This window comes from Panthera tigris, chromosome B2 (genome assembly GCF_018350195.1).
Source record: "Panthera tigris isolate Pti1 chromosome B2, P.tigris_Pti1_mat1.1, whole genome shotgun sequence".
NCBI classification, from domain to species: domain Eukaryota; kingdom Metazoa; phylum Chordata; class Mammalia; order Carnivora; family Felidae; genus Panthera; species Panthera tigris.
The window spans coordinates 34,820,194-34,833,367 of NC_056664.1; positions in this window are offsets into that span (position 1 = coordinate 34,820,194).

The window sequence follows — 13,174 nt, forward strand, 5'->3', positions numbered from 1 at the left end:
GGTAAAGAGGTGTTTCCGGGAAGACATTTTTTTTTTTTTTTTTTTTTTGCTTGTTGATTCATCTCCTCATTCCGCATCACGGGGTTTCTTTTGCATTAAAATTTATTTTCATTAAGAGAGGCATCAGTTTCCAAATACTAGGATGCATATTTGTAACTGAGCTCTGTGTCGCGTCGTGAAAGCCTTCCACACTGTTCTTCGTTCTTGGCATATTGGTACACGTCTGTCGACAGAAATGTGGAAGAAATGCCAGTGCTGGAAAGCATTTCTAACTGAGCATTGTGATCACTGTAACTGATACGTTATCAGTTTCTGGTGTAGTATAGTGTGCGGTCTGCTTTACACGCTATTTCACACTTGCCAGTAAGCTTTCTCACCGAACTTTTTATCAAAGAGCTATACATAGTTGTTATCACCCACTATTTTAAGACCACCATCTCTACTCAACACTGTGTAGACCATTATGAGAGCAAGCAAAGTTTTATATAACATATAAATGGGAAATGTGTCTGGGGCGCCTGGCTGGCTCAGTCGGCTAAGTGTCCGACTTCGGCTCAGGTCATGATCTCACGGTTCGTGGGTTCGAGTCCCGCAATGGGCTCTGTGCTGACAGCTCAGAGCCTGGAGCCTGTTTCGGATTTGTGTCTCTCTGTCTCCGTTTCTCCCCCACTCACATTCTCTCTCTCTCTCTCTCTCTCTCTCTCTCTCTGTCTCTCTCAATCTCAAAAGTAAATAAAGCTTAAAAAAAATCTTTTTTAAAAAAGGAAATGTGTCAATGGAGAAATGAAACCAAACACCAACCAGTTGTTTTATCTCCTATGGCAAAATCACCTTATGGCCAGTTACGTGACAAAAATGTTTGCAGCGAAAACTCTTGCCGCAAAGATGCTTACAGCAAAAATACCGGACACAAGTAGACACTATTGAGCCTGTTCATTGTTGTTGGTATGATGAGCCACTCTTGTTTCTGATTTGCTTTTAATTATTCACTAAGCGAAGCATCTTCTCAAACGCTTCTTACTGCTGAGTTTGTGGTTGAGCAGTTGTTGGCTCTTTACTGAAAAAAAAAAATTCAACATATTAAGTTATATTGTTTCCTCCGGGAAGTGCTCATTATCCTCAAGAGAATACGTGGAAGCTCTTACTTCCTATAACACACAGGAGTTTCGCACTTCCTGTAGAAAAGGAGACTATTCATTTCAGCAACAGCCAAACAGAGCACTTGAAGTCACATCCGAGGACTCATCAGAGGAAACCACTTCTCCTGGTTTCAAGGGCTTGTGTTCACAGGGCTTCAGAGGTAAATTTAAAGACTCCACACACAGGAAAAAGTCATTTCACGCTGCAAATATAAATTTTACACAAGAAAAAAAGAAGAAAGAGAACATCAGTTGTTCAATTCAAGTGAGTTTTGAGCCAAATGAAATGTCAAAATCTTGATATAAGGAGACTGGTCTTTTTTTTTTTTTTTCAATTTTTTATTTAAATTCTACTTAGTTAACATATATGGTAGAATTGGTTGCAGGGGTAGAATTTAGTGATTCATCACTTACATACAACACCCGGTGCTCATCACTTAAGTGCCCTCCTTAATGCCCATCACCCATTTAGCCCATCCTCCACCCACCTCCCTCCATCAACCCTCAGTTTGTTCTCTATAATTAAGAATTCTCATAGTTTGCTTCCCCCTCCCTCTTTTTTTCCTTCTCCTATGTGCATCTGTTTTGTTTCCTAAATTCCACACATGAGTGAAATCATATGGTATTTATCTTTCTCTGATTGACTTATTTTGCTTCGCCTAATACACTCCAACTCCATCCATGTCGTTGCAAATGGCAAGATTTCATTCTTTTTGATGGCTGAACAATATTCCATTGTATATATACCACATCTTCTTTATCCATTCATCAGTCGATGGACATTTGGGCTCTCTCCATAGTTTGGCTATTGTTAATTGTGCTGCTATAAACCTCCAGGAGCATGTGTCCCTTGAAATCTGTATTTTTGTATCCTTTGGGTAAATACCTTAGTAGTGCAATTGCTGGACTGTAGGGTAGTTCTATTTTTAATGTTTTGAGGAACCTCCGTGCTGTTTTCCAGAGCGGCTGCACCAGTTTGCATTCCCAACAACGGTGCAAGAGGGTTCTAAGGAGGCTGGTCTTGATGGATTGCCCCATTCACATCCATGCCTTCTTTGTGCAGGTGAGATGGGATGTGGGGACAAGCAAGGTCAAGAGAAACTGTGTTCTTCAGCATTCCAGCCTGTGGGCACCCCTTCATAGAGCAAGGGTAGCCCTTGATGCCCAGGTCACAGGAATCATGGTGGCGTTCCAGATCACTGTTGGGGGCCACAACTCAGAACCCACTCCTCCACCCCTTCTGATGACTTTAAAAGTCTCTAATTCCTTTACTGCTACAACCAGCTGGCACAGCTTCTCTTTCCCCCAACTGCACCCTGACTGATACAGCTCACAAATTCTTATCTCCACGGAGCCAGGCAAGATACGAGGGAAAAAAAAAAAGAAAAAAGCACGGACATAAGGCAATGCTGTCATGAGTCATGCTTAGTATGGGTTTCCTACTCAGCACTCTAGTCAGATGACCTCGTCCCTGTAGAAAATTTGACATGTGCAGGAAAGGCCAAAGAACACAATCAAAATCATCTGTTACTCCACAGAGATCAAATATTGATGAGAAGCAAACATCCAGCCCCACTGAGATGTAGTCCCAATGGGCCTGGCTGTTGCTGCTGTGTGCAGAATCACTGGGCTGGTTTGGGGGCTCACACTTACTATCGGACGCAACACTACGGGGCCGCGCCCGGCCCCTCCCCAAGAGTAAGGGAGAAAAGTTGTGGCACTAGAATGTGACAAAATACCCTATCTGCCTCCTAGTTCTAACCCACTTGGTGATGGTACCAGGAGGCTGAGTATCTGTACTCTTTCCCTCTCCAATCACCCCCCTCCTGGAGGGGGTCCTCCATAACCCTCTAGCTCAACCTGCAGCCTAAAATCGATTTGTCTCCTTAGTTCACCTGGGCCTCTTCTTTCCACCTTTCATCCAAGGCCAGAGTTTCCTTCCAGAGACCTCTTTCCTCTCTGTCCAAGAGAAAATAATGTTAATAATAGCCGTCATCTATCGGATACTCTGAGCCACGGAGCAGGTACTCCTCATAAGAACCCTACAAAGTAGAAATTATTCTCAGGTTACAGATGAGAGGCTCAGAGAGGTTGAGTCAATTTCCCAACACTCTACAACTCCTAAGAAGTAGAAACGGTGTTCAAGCCCACAACCATCAGGATGACAAGCCTGTTTTTTTAATCCTTGGGCTCTGTCCCACTCTTAGGGGCCCGGCAAAGTGCCTCTGACCTGCTGCTGTCTTTGGGGAAGCTGTCGCTCCACACGACGTCTGTTTGCTCACAAATACTTTTTTACCCCTTAAGAACATCTTTATTGAGATCTAATTCACATGCCAGAAAATTCACATGCCATAGTTCTTAGTATATCCAGAGTTGTGTATCAATCGCCACTATCAGATTCCAGAACATTGTCACGGCTCTGAAAAGAAATCTCATTCCCATTAGCAGTGCTGTCTAGGACTCCCTCATCCTTCCCTCATCCCTGTAGTCCCTGGAAACCACTCCTCTACTGTTTGTTTCTATCAATTTGCCTATCTGGACATTGCGTGTAAATGGAATCACACAACCAGAACTTTATTCCTTTTTATGGCCAAATTATACTCCATTGTACAGATTCCCACATATTGTGTATCTGTTCATCAGTGGATGGACATCCGGGTTGTTTTTACTCTTTGGCTGTTGTGAATCATGCTACAACGGGCATTTGTGTATGGATTTTTGTGTGGACCTATATTTTCAATTCTCTTGGGTATGTACTTAGGAATGGAATTGCTGGATCATATGGTAAATCTATTTTACCTTTTTGAGACATTGCTAAACTGTTCTCTACAGCAGTTGGACCATTTTACATTCCCACCAGCAATGTAAGAGGGTTCCAATTTCTCCACATGCTTGTTACCATTCATCTTTGTTTTAAAGTTTATATTTACTTAATTTGAGAGAGAGAGAGAGAGAGAGAGAGAGAGAGTTCATGTAGGAGAGGGGGAGAGAAAGAGGGAGAGAGGAAATCCCAAGCAGTCTCCACACTGTTAGTGCAGAGCCTGATGCGGGGCTCAAACTCATGACCTGCAAGATCATGACCTGAGCCGAAGTCAGATGCTTAACTGACTGAGCCACACAGGTGCCTCACCATCTTTACTGTACCATCCTTGTAGGTGTGAGGTAGTACTCCATTGTGCTTTGGTCTGTATTTCCCTAATGATCAATGATGTTGAGCATCTTTTCATGTGCTTTTTGACCATTTGTATATCTTTTTTGGTGATTGTTCATTGTCTCTTCAAGTCCTTTGCCTGTTTTTAGTGGGGTTATTTGCATTTTTATTATTGGTTTGTAGGAGTTCTTCATATTTCCTGGGTATAAGTCACTTGTCAGATATAGGACTTGGTAATATTTTCTCCCATTTTCTGTTCTGTCTTTCCAACTTCTTATTTTGATGAAATCCAATTTATGTTTTCTTTTGTTGCTATGCTTTTGGGGTATCATTTAAGAAACTGTTGCCCAATTCAAGTCATCAAGATTTACTCCTATGTTTTCTTCTAAAGGTTGTATAGTTTTAGCTCTTATACATATGTCTTTGATTCATTTTGAGTTAATTTTTGTATTAAGTTTGATTTTGTATTGAGTTAAATTTTGTATATTGGTGTGAGGTAAGGTTACAGTTTCACTCTTTTGCATATGGATACCCTGTTGTCTCAACACCATTTGTTGAAGAAACTATTCTCATTGAATAGTTTTGACACCCTTATCAAAAGTCAATTGCCATCGATGTATGGGTTTATTTCAGGATTCTCAATCCTATTTCATTGATCTACCTGTCTATCCTCATGCCAATACCACACTGTTTCCTGTAGCTTTGCAATAAGTTTTGAGCCTGGGAAACGTGGGTCCTCCAACTTTGTTTATCTTTTCAAGATTGCTTTGGCTATTGTTTTGGCTATTCAGGGTCACTTGCAGTCCCACATAAATATTAGTATCAGCCTATCAATTTCTGTAAAAAAAAAACAGTTGGAATTTTTATAGGGATTGTATGGGATCTGTAGGTCAATTTGTGAGTACTGCCATCCTAACAATATTAAGTCTTCTGATCCATGAACATGGGATGTCTGCCCATGTCGTTAGTTCTTCTTTGATTTCTTTTAGCAATGATGTATAGTTTTGAGAGCATATTTCTTGTTCTTTATTTGAGTTTCTTTGTATTTTATGCTTTTTGATACTATTGTAAATAGAATTGTTTTTAAATTTCATTTTCAGACTGTTCGTGTTAGCATATAGAAATACAGTTGACTTTTATAGGTTGATCTTGTATCCTGCAGCCTGTTCAACTCACTTAATTGTTCTAATAGATTTTTTCCTCTGCCCTTTTCATATACGATATCATATCATCTACGAACAGACATAATTTTACTTCTCCTTTTCCAACCCGAATGCCTTTTATTCCTTTTTCTTGCTCAATTTCCCTGGCTAGAATGTCTGACATGAGGGGGAAAGTATCTACTCTTTCACTGTTAAGTGTGATATAGCAGCAAAGTTTTCATAGATGACCTTTACCAGATTGAAGAAGTTCAATTCTATTCCCAGATAGGAATATGTTTTTCATGAAAGAATGTTGTATTTTGTCAAATGATTCTTCTGTGTCTGTTGAGATGATGATGTGGGTTTTATCTTTCACTGCATTTGTATGGTATAGTACATTGATGTTCATGAGCTCTTGGTGTATGGGTTTGAGAGAAAAGTAGAGCTGTATTTAAATAGTAGGCCTCTAATCCCTGACAGGAGACTGTACACAATGGAATCAGTGACTATTCCTGAAAATATTTGATGTCACACAGTTAACTGCCCTGAGTGCCAAAGCAACAGTTCTCTGATTCATCCCAGACAAAGGACAACCCCCCTCTCTGTCTGAAAACCTCTAGTGATAGGAAACTCACCTTCTAGGACAGACAGAAGTGGCAGGCCTGGGAGCAAACTCGAAGTGTGCCAAACAATTTTTTGACAAGAGTCAGAGCATTCTTCATTGTATAAGACAGAAACCCCAACTCAAACCAACTTAAGTGAAAGGAGATTTGTTAGAAAGCTATTGGGGTTGTCAAAGAATTGAAGGAAGATCTTCGGGGATCGGGACAGCTCAGGGCTCCCAAGGACTGGAAACGGACAACAGGCCCTGTCATGACTTCCCCTCACCTCCCTGCTTCTCCGTAACTTCCCTGCCAGCTCTAGTCAGAAAAATGCCAGGGAAGGACTCTGATTGGCCTGTCCTGGGTCACATGCCTTCTCTGGACCGATCACCGTGATCAGGGGAATGAGTTTTTCTCAATGGCCCCGCTTGGGTTGCGAAGGCTTTTCCCAATGCCAGGGGCAGAAGGCTGTGATGGAGTAGGAGAGAAGCTGCTCCCAGAGGCAAAATCAGTTGCAGGAGGATGGCAAGAAGGGTACTGGGCTGACGCCCGCATCATCCTCTTGCCAATCCCTTTTGGGCATCACCCTATGAAGATTCATTCTTCAAGTAGAGATGCGATATGAAAGGAAATTCGAGGAACTCCCTTACCTCCACTGAAACGTCATCAGGTGACTTTAGCAAAGAACTGAGCCATAACACAGAAAAGCTTACAGGGTAGGACCCAAGGTGGCACATGTGTTAGTTTTCTAGGGCTGCCATAACCAAGTTCCACCGACTGGGAGGCTTAAGCAACACAGATTTACTTTCTTATGGTTCTGGAGGCCAGAAGTCCAAGGTTAAGCTGCTGGCAGGGCTTGGTTTCTTCTGAGGCATCTCTCCTTGGCTTACAGACAGCTGCCTACACATGCCTGGTGTCTCTCTGTGTGTCCTAATCTCCTCTTCTTGTAAAGACACCAGTCGGATTGGATGAGGGTCCACCTTAATGGCCTCGTTTTACTTTAGTTACCTCTTTAAAGGCCCTATTTCCAAATATAGTCACATCCTAAGGTATTGGGATTTAGGGCTTCAAGAGGTGAATTTGGTGGGGTGTGGGGAGAGGCGCAATGCTATCCACAGAAGGAAGTTAGAAGATATGTAGCAAGGGGTACTTCATGGGATTACTTTTATTTTGGAGCCAAAAAGAGAAACCTGCACTTGAGTTCATGGGTAAGGAGCCAGGTAGCTCAGGACAACCAAGATACCATTTGCAGTTAGAGAGGCTACCAAACGTCAGTTGAATAGATTTTCTGCCAGCCCACTCATTTTACAGATGAGGGGCCTAACCCAAGGTCACACACACTAATAGCCCAGGCAGAAAAGCCAAAAAGCACGGGGGTCAGAGTAGATGGGGCAGAGACAGGTGTCCAGCAGAGTCCCTTCCATACTGTGAGGAGAGGCACCCAGGCTGGGACTCCATTCCCTAGCCCCTCTGCATCTATGTGTGCCCACCTGCAGCGGTCAGGATCACGGCAGGAAACGGAAGGCACGCTCATACCGGACAAGTATGAAAAATGTAATAATGAGACCATTTACAAGGATGCATGCAGGGTGTAGGGAAAGCAGCAAATGATGGTGCAGTTTCCTGGGGCTGCCAACAGTGGGCAGTGGTTACCACCCTTCAGTCTAAAAGGGCAAGCGGAGGGAATGGGAACACAACTTGGAGGGAGTGACCATATGGAGAGGGCAGTGACAGAAAAGTGGCCTTTAGTAGAAGAACATGGCCAACCTATAGACCTGGTTGGGACTGGGGGAAAGTCCCCAGTCAAAGAGAGACTGCAGGAAATACATACCTTGGCCACACTCTCCAGTTTTTCTGCCAGTGACTTCCTTGACCAAACCCAACTCAAGCACAAGACAAAAGAGCCCATTGGTGCAATCCGTACAGGTCTGTCTCCTGGCCACGGAGCAGGATAAAGAAGGCTGGAGGTGGAATGAATAAAGGTGGAAAGTCATTCAGTAAGAGCAGGAAACATATCTGTAAGCTACTTGCCTGAGTTCTGACAATGGAATGTGGGCAGAAATGATGGATGCTCCCCCCTTGCTCTAGCCCATGAAAACACCCTCCCAATCTTCTATGTCCCCCCTCATCTGCTGGCTGGAGGTCAAGCCCCCATGGAAAGCACGTGAAGAAGATAATAGTGGTACCTCCATCAGCCTGAGTCCCCAGATGACTTCGTGGAGAGAGGATCCCCTCCCCACCCTACCAACCAAACTTTGCATGACTCAGAAACACACGTCTACCATGTTAAACCACTGAGATTCCAGTTTATGTGCCACAGCTAGTGTTACCTTAACTAATACAGTAGAAGCAGATTAATCAGGACTGACTTCCTTAGAAGAGGAGCCGGATTTTGATCTGGGCATGTCCAATTTACTATAAAGTCAATTGAATGAATTTACATGATCAGAAAGGCACTTCAGCAGGCTGAAAATAAAGATGTGGTTGAGCCACAAAGCCTTTGTTTCTGCTCTTTCTTTGGGAACCTGCCGTTGGCTCTAGATCAGATCTTCCGCTTTGTCAAAGGTCCTTTTCTCTTTTTGTGGCTGATCGAGATCCAAGCTGGTGAATCATTCACTCACTCTTCAGCCAGGAAAACATAACATTCTTTATTGCACATCACTTTAGAGTTTGTGCAAGGCTGGAGTTGGGATGATCTGCTCCAAGGGTTGGAAAGGGCCCTGGATGAAAGCCAGGACCCAGACCCCTCAGGCTCCCTTGACACTTCTGATCTTCAGTGGTCCCATCCCTCAAACAGGATCAGATCATAATCCTCATAAGGGATGGTTGGGAGAAAAGTGCTTTATCAGATGCTTCAGAATCTGTCTGGAGACTTACACACCATGTCCAGCCACCTCCAGCCATCTGCTCCCTGATAACCTATCTACCCTCCATCCCAGGCCACAGGTAGAGAACCTGAGTATGTCGCTAGCCAGAGTGTGTGACTAAAGGGAAATCCCTTCCTGATAAGCACTGCTGGGATTTCAAGAGCCATACTTAGAACTCTGGGGCTTTCCAGCCAGAGTGCTTTCAGTAAGACACAGTACTTTCTTGAGTTGAGATGTTTAGATGGGCCTGACCTGGAGGGTTGAGGCCTGTTCAGGAGAATGTATGACCTCATTGGCCTTAGCTTGTGGTTCTCCCACAGGCAAAAGAGGGAAACAGAGCTCTGGGTCAATCTGATCATGTCCTCCCAGCCAGCCCACGTTATTCATATCCATGAAGATTGCATCTGATTGCACATAACAGAAACTAATAGAACAGTGTCTATCTGAAAAACCACTCAGAAAGTCTATCCCACTTTCACGATGGGAACCGCTGGCCAAGGAAAAGGGCTCGGAAAGACAGACTACAGGGGGAAATTGCAGTAAGTGAAAAAGATTTGCTCAGACTTCCACATTTGTCACATCTCTGACCGCTCAATTTAAAATTGCCCCCCCACTTGACTCTATTGTATTAAAATTGCCCCCCCCTCTTCCCCACACTTGACTCTATTGTATTTTCCTTCCTGGTACTTACCACACCACCTGACATCAGATGCAGTATTTATTGCTTACTTATCTGTCTTCCCTAGTTTCTAGAATAGTGCCTACCTTACAGTAGGTACTCAGTAAATATTCGTTACATAAATGAATACATCATTTCATTTACAGTTTCTCAACAACTGAATGTGGCAAGCAGGATAAAAGATGCTGTTAGCCACTTTACAGATAGGGAAACCGAGGCCCAGGAGGTTGACTTCACAAAAGCCACCGGAGAACTCAGGTAGCCCCAGTCCTTTTGATTCCTAATCAACCCTCCCTCCCCCCCACTGCCGCCTCCCCACAAGCAGGGGAGGGGGGAGGTAGAGAGGCTTTTCACATGCCCCAGACTTACGAAAGATCTCATCTGGGCTCTGCTCAAAAATTTGATAAATTACTCAGGGATAAAGTGATAAGAGAAGGAGACCCAACAAAGAGCCTGGGACTAGGGATTTTAGAAGCCAGTGGCCTGAGGGCTGGGAAAGGAAAGGGGACATTATCCCTGAACAGGTAGCTTTTTGGTGCCCTCGATTCCACCCCCACGCCCCCAACCCCCACTATTTACTCTGCTCCCAGAGGTGCTGAGCTCCCCATCTGCGGACGTGTTTAAGCAAGGGCTGGAGGTCCACTTACGGAGTAGACCCGTGCTGGAGATGTGTATTCACACCCGCAGAGAAGGCGGGCTCACGGCAACACAGGATACTGTCAACAGGCAGTGGGCTCCGACACCCGCCCCAAAAAGAGGCCTTGCGCCACCTGGTGGACGGGACTTTAAACTGCAGGCCTTTCCAGGGAGAAAAGCCCACCGCCTGAGTGTCCCCAGAATCCTGGGCCATGAAGACATGATAGAGGCTCTACCAGTTTCACAAGGACCTGCATTCATTTGTGAGAGCTCAACACGGCCTCTGCGCTGGATCAGGCACCAGTAGGCTTCAGAGAGGCCACTGTTACGGGGAGGATTTATTCACGGGACTCAGGGCTTGCTAAGGCGTGTCCCTGGGATTGGAGGGAACACATCCCCCCTAAACTTTATTCCAGATTCCTGGGAAGACAAACTGACAAGCACTTGGCAGGAGGAGGCTCATTTCTTTGTTCTGTTTGTCTTTGGATTTGGGAGTGACCTTGAATTGTCTTTGCCAGGAAGTAAGATTTCCCAGTTCTCTTCTGCATGAGAAACCACCCACCACAAAAAAAAAAAAAAAAAAAAAAAGTAACAACGATTTAAAAAAAAAATGCCAGGCGTCTGGGTGGCTCAGTCGGTTAAGGGTTAAGCACCCGACTTCAGCTCGGGTCATGATCTCTCGGTCCGTGAGTTCGAGCCCCACGTCAGGCTCTGTACAGACAGCTTAGAGCCTGGAGCCTGTTTCAGATTCTGTGTTTCCCTCTCTCTCTGACTCTCCCCCATTCATGCTCTGTCTCTCTCTGTCTCAAAAATAAATAAATGTTTAAAAAAAATTTTTTTTTTTTTAAAAACAAAATTTTAGGGGCACTTGGGTGGCTCAGTCAGCTAAGCATCTGACTTCAGCTCAGGTCATGATCTCACAGTTCATGAGTTCAAGCCCCGCATCAGGCTCTGTGCTGACAGCTCGGAGCCTGGAGCCTGCTTCCGATTCTGTCTCGCTCTCCCTGGGCCCCTCCCCCACTCACCTTCTGTCTCTGTCTCTCTCTCTCTCCCAAAGATAAACATTAAAAAATTTTTTTAAAAACTCTTTTAAAAGCTTTTGCCCCATGGACACCATATCCTGAAAGATTCTGTGTACCACAGTGCATATTTTCATTATGTTTATTATCCTCTTGCATCATTATTATCATCAAAGGCCTTTACAGCCACCAGTGGGAGCCACCGAGGGCCTCAGCTATCAGCATTACTATAGGGCGTTCATTTAATTGAGCAAAAGCGTAGACATTTGAAAGCTCAGTGGGCCAGGGCCGTCCCATCTGAGGGGAGTGCTGGATTCCGTTCAGCCCCCCTAAAACACTGAAGCAGGCTCCGGCTCTGGGCCAGGCTTCCTTCGGCTCCGGGTGGTGACGCCGGGGCGGGGGGGGGGGGGGGGGGGGGGGGGGGGGGGGAGGCCCCGCCCCCGGAGGGCAGTGGGCGCCCTGCCCCAGGCCAGCGGCTCCTCTCACCGCTTCTCCTTTTGGTTTCACTTCAGTTCTGGGGAAAAGGGCATGGTTTTAATTAACCATTCATCCCAAGCCTGGTCCTGGGCGTTAGAGGCCAGCCTGGTTCCCTTGAAGCGGGACAGGCTGCTAAGTCATCCGGTGGGTGAACACTCGAAGGCTCCCTGTGGACTCTAAATAACGATGTTTCCTCACAGCATCCGTTGCCCCGTGATGTGGGGTATGTGCAGTTGGTGCTGTTGGGACCCAGAGGTCCTCATGGGTCAACCACGGGACAGCCCCTCCCTGTCCCCAAAGGCTGTCCCTTCACCCTCATGAGGGTGTCAGCCCCAACCCTGGTCTGCTTTCCTGCCTTAGCAAGCAAGGTTAAACCAAGCACATGACTTGGGGACCCTTTTGCACCCCCCCCAAGGGATGGGCTTCTGCAGTCAGCCCTGCCACTGATTCCCCTGGCCCACCCTCAGCTCATCGTGATCAGAAAGCCCACAGCCCCACCACACATCCAGGCCCCCCAGAAATGGGGCAAACAGAGACAGAAGCCCATAGGATCCTTTTTTTTTTTAAGTTTATTTATTTAGATGGCGTGCCTGGGTGACTCAGTCAGTTAAGCATCGGACTTCGGCTCAGGTCACGATCTCAGGGTTCGTGGGTTCGAGCCCCTCATACAGGGCTCTGCGCTGACAGCTCAGAGCCTGGAGCCTGTTTGGATTCTGTGCGTTCTGCCTGTGTGCGTTCTCTCTCTCTCTCTCTCTCTCTCTCTCTCTCTCTCTCTCAAAAATAAACAAACATTAAAAAAAATTTTTTTAAGTTTATTTATTTTTGAGAGAGAGAATGCACCTGAGCAGGGGAGGGGTAGAGAGAGAATCCCAAGCAGGCTCCATGCTGTCAACACAGAACCCAACTCAGGTCTCAATCCTGAACCATGAGATCAGACCTGAGCCAAGATCAAGAGTGGGACACTCAACTGACTGAGCCACCTGGGTGCCCCTGAACCTTCTTAGACAACCCCTGTCTGGCACCTCCCAAGCAGAATTCACCCATGCCACTTTGTCCACCACTGTCTCCAGTGGTCATGCCTCTCACTGAACCTCTCCCTGGGGACTGCAACAACGTCTGTGTGAACTTCCCAGAGGCAGGGCTGCACTCTCTTCGTATGCCACCAGCATCCCTCCCCCTATCAGCAATGAACTCACAGTGGTTTTGGAATTTTAAAAAATTTGGTTCATCATTAAAATATTTTTAAAATATGCACATTCTGATTTCAGAACAACATACTTTCTATATATATATAATTTTGTTAATGTTTATTTTTGAGAGAGAGAGACAGACAGAGTGCGAACCAAGGAGGGGCAGAGAAAGAGGGAGACACAGAATGTGAAGCAGGCTCCAGGCTCCGAGCTGTCAGCACAGCACCTGACACGGGGCTCGAACCTACGGACCACGAGATCATGATCTGAGC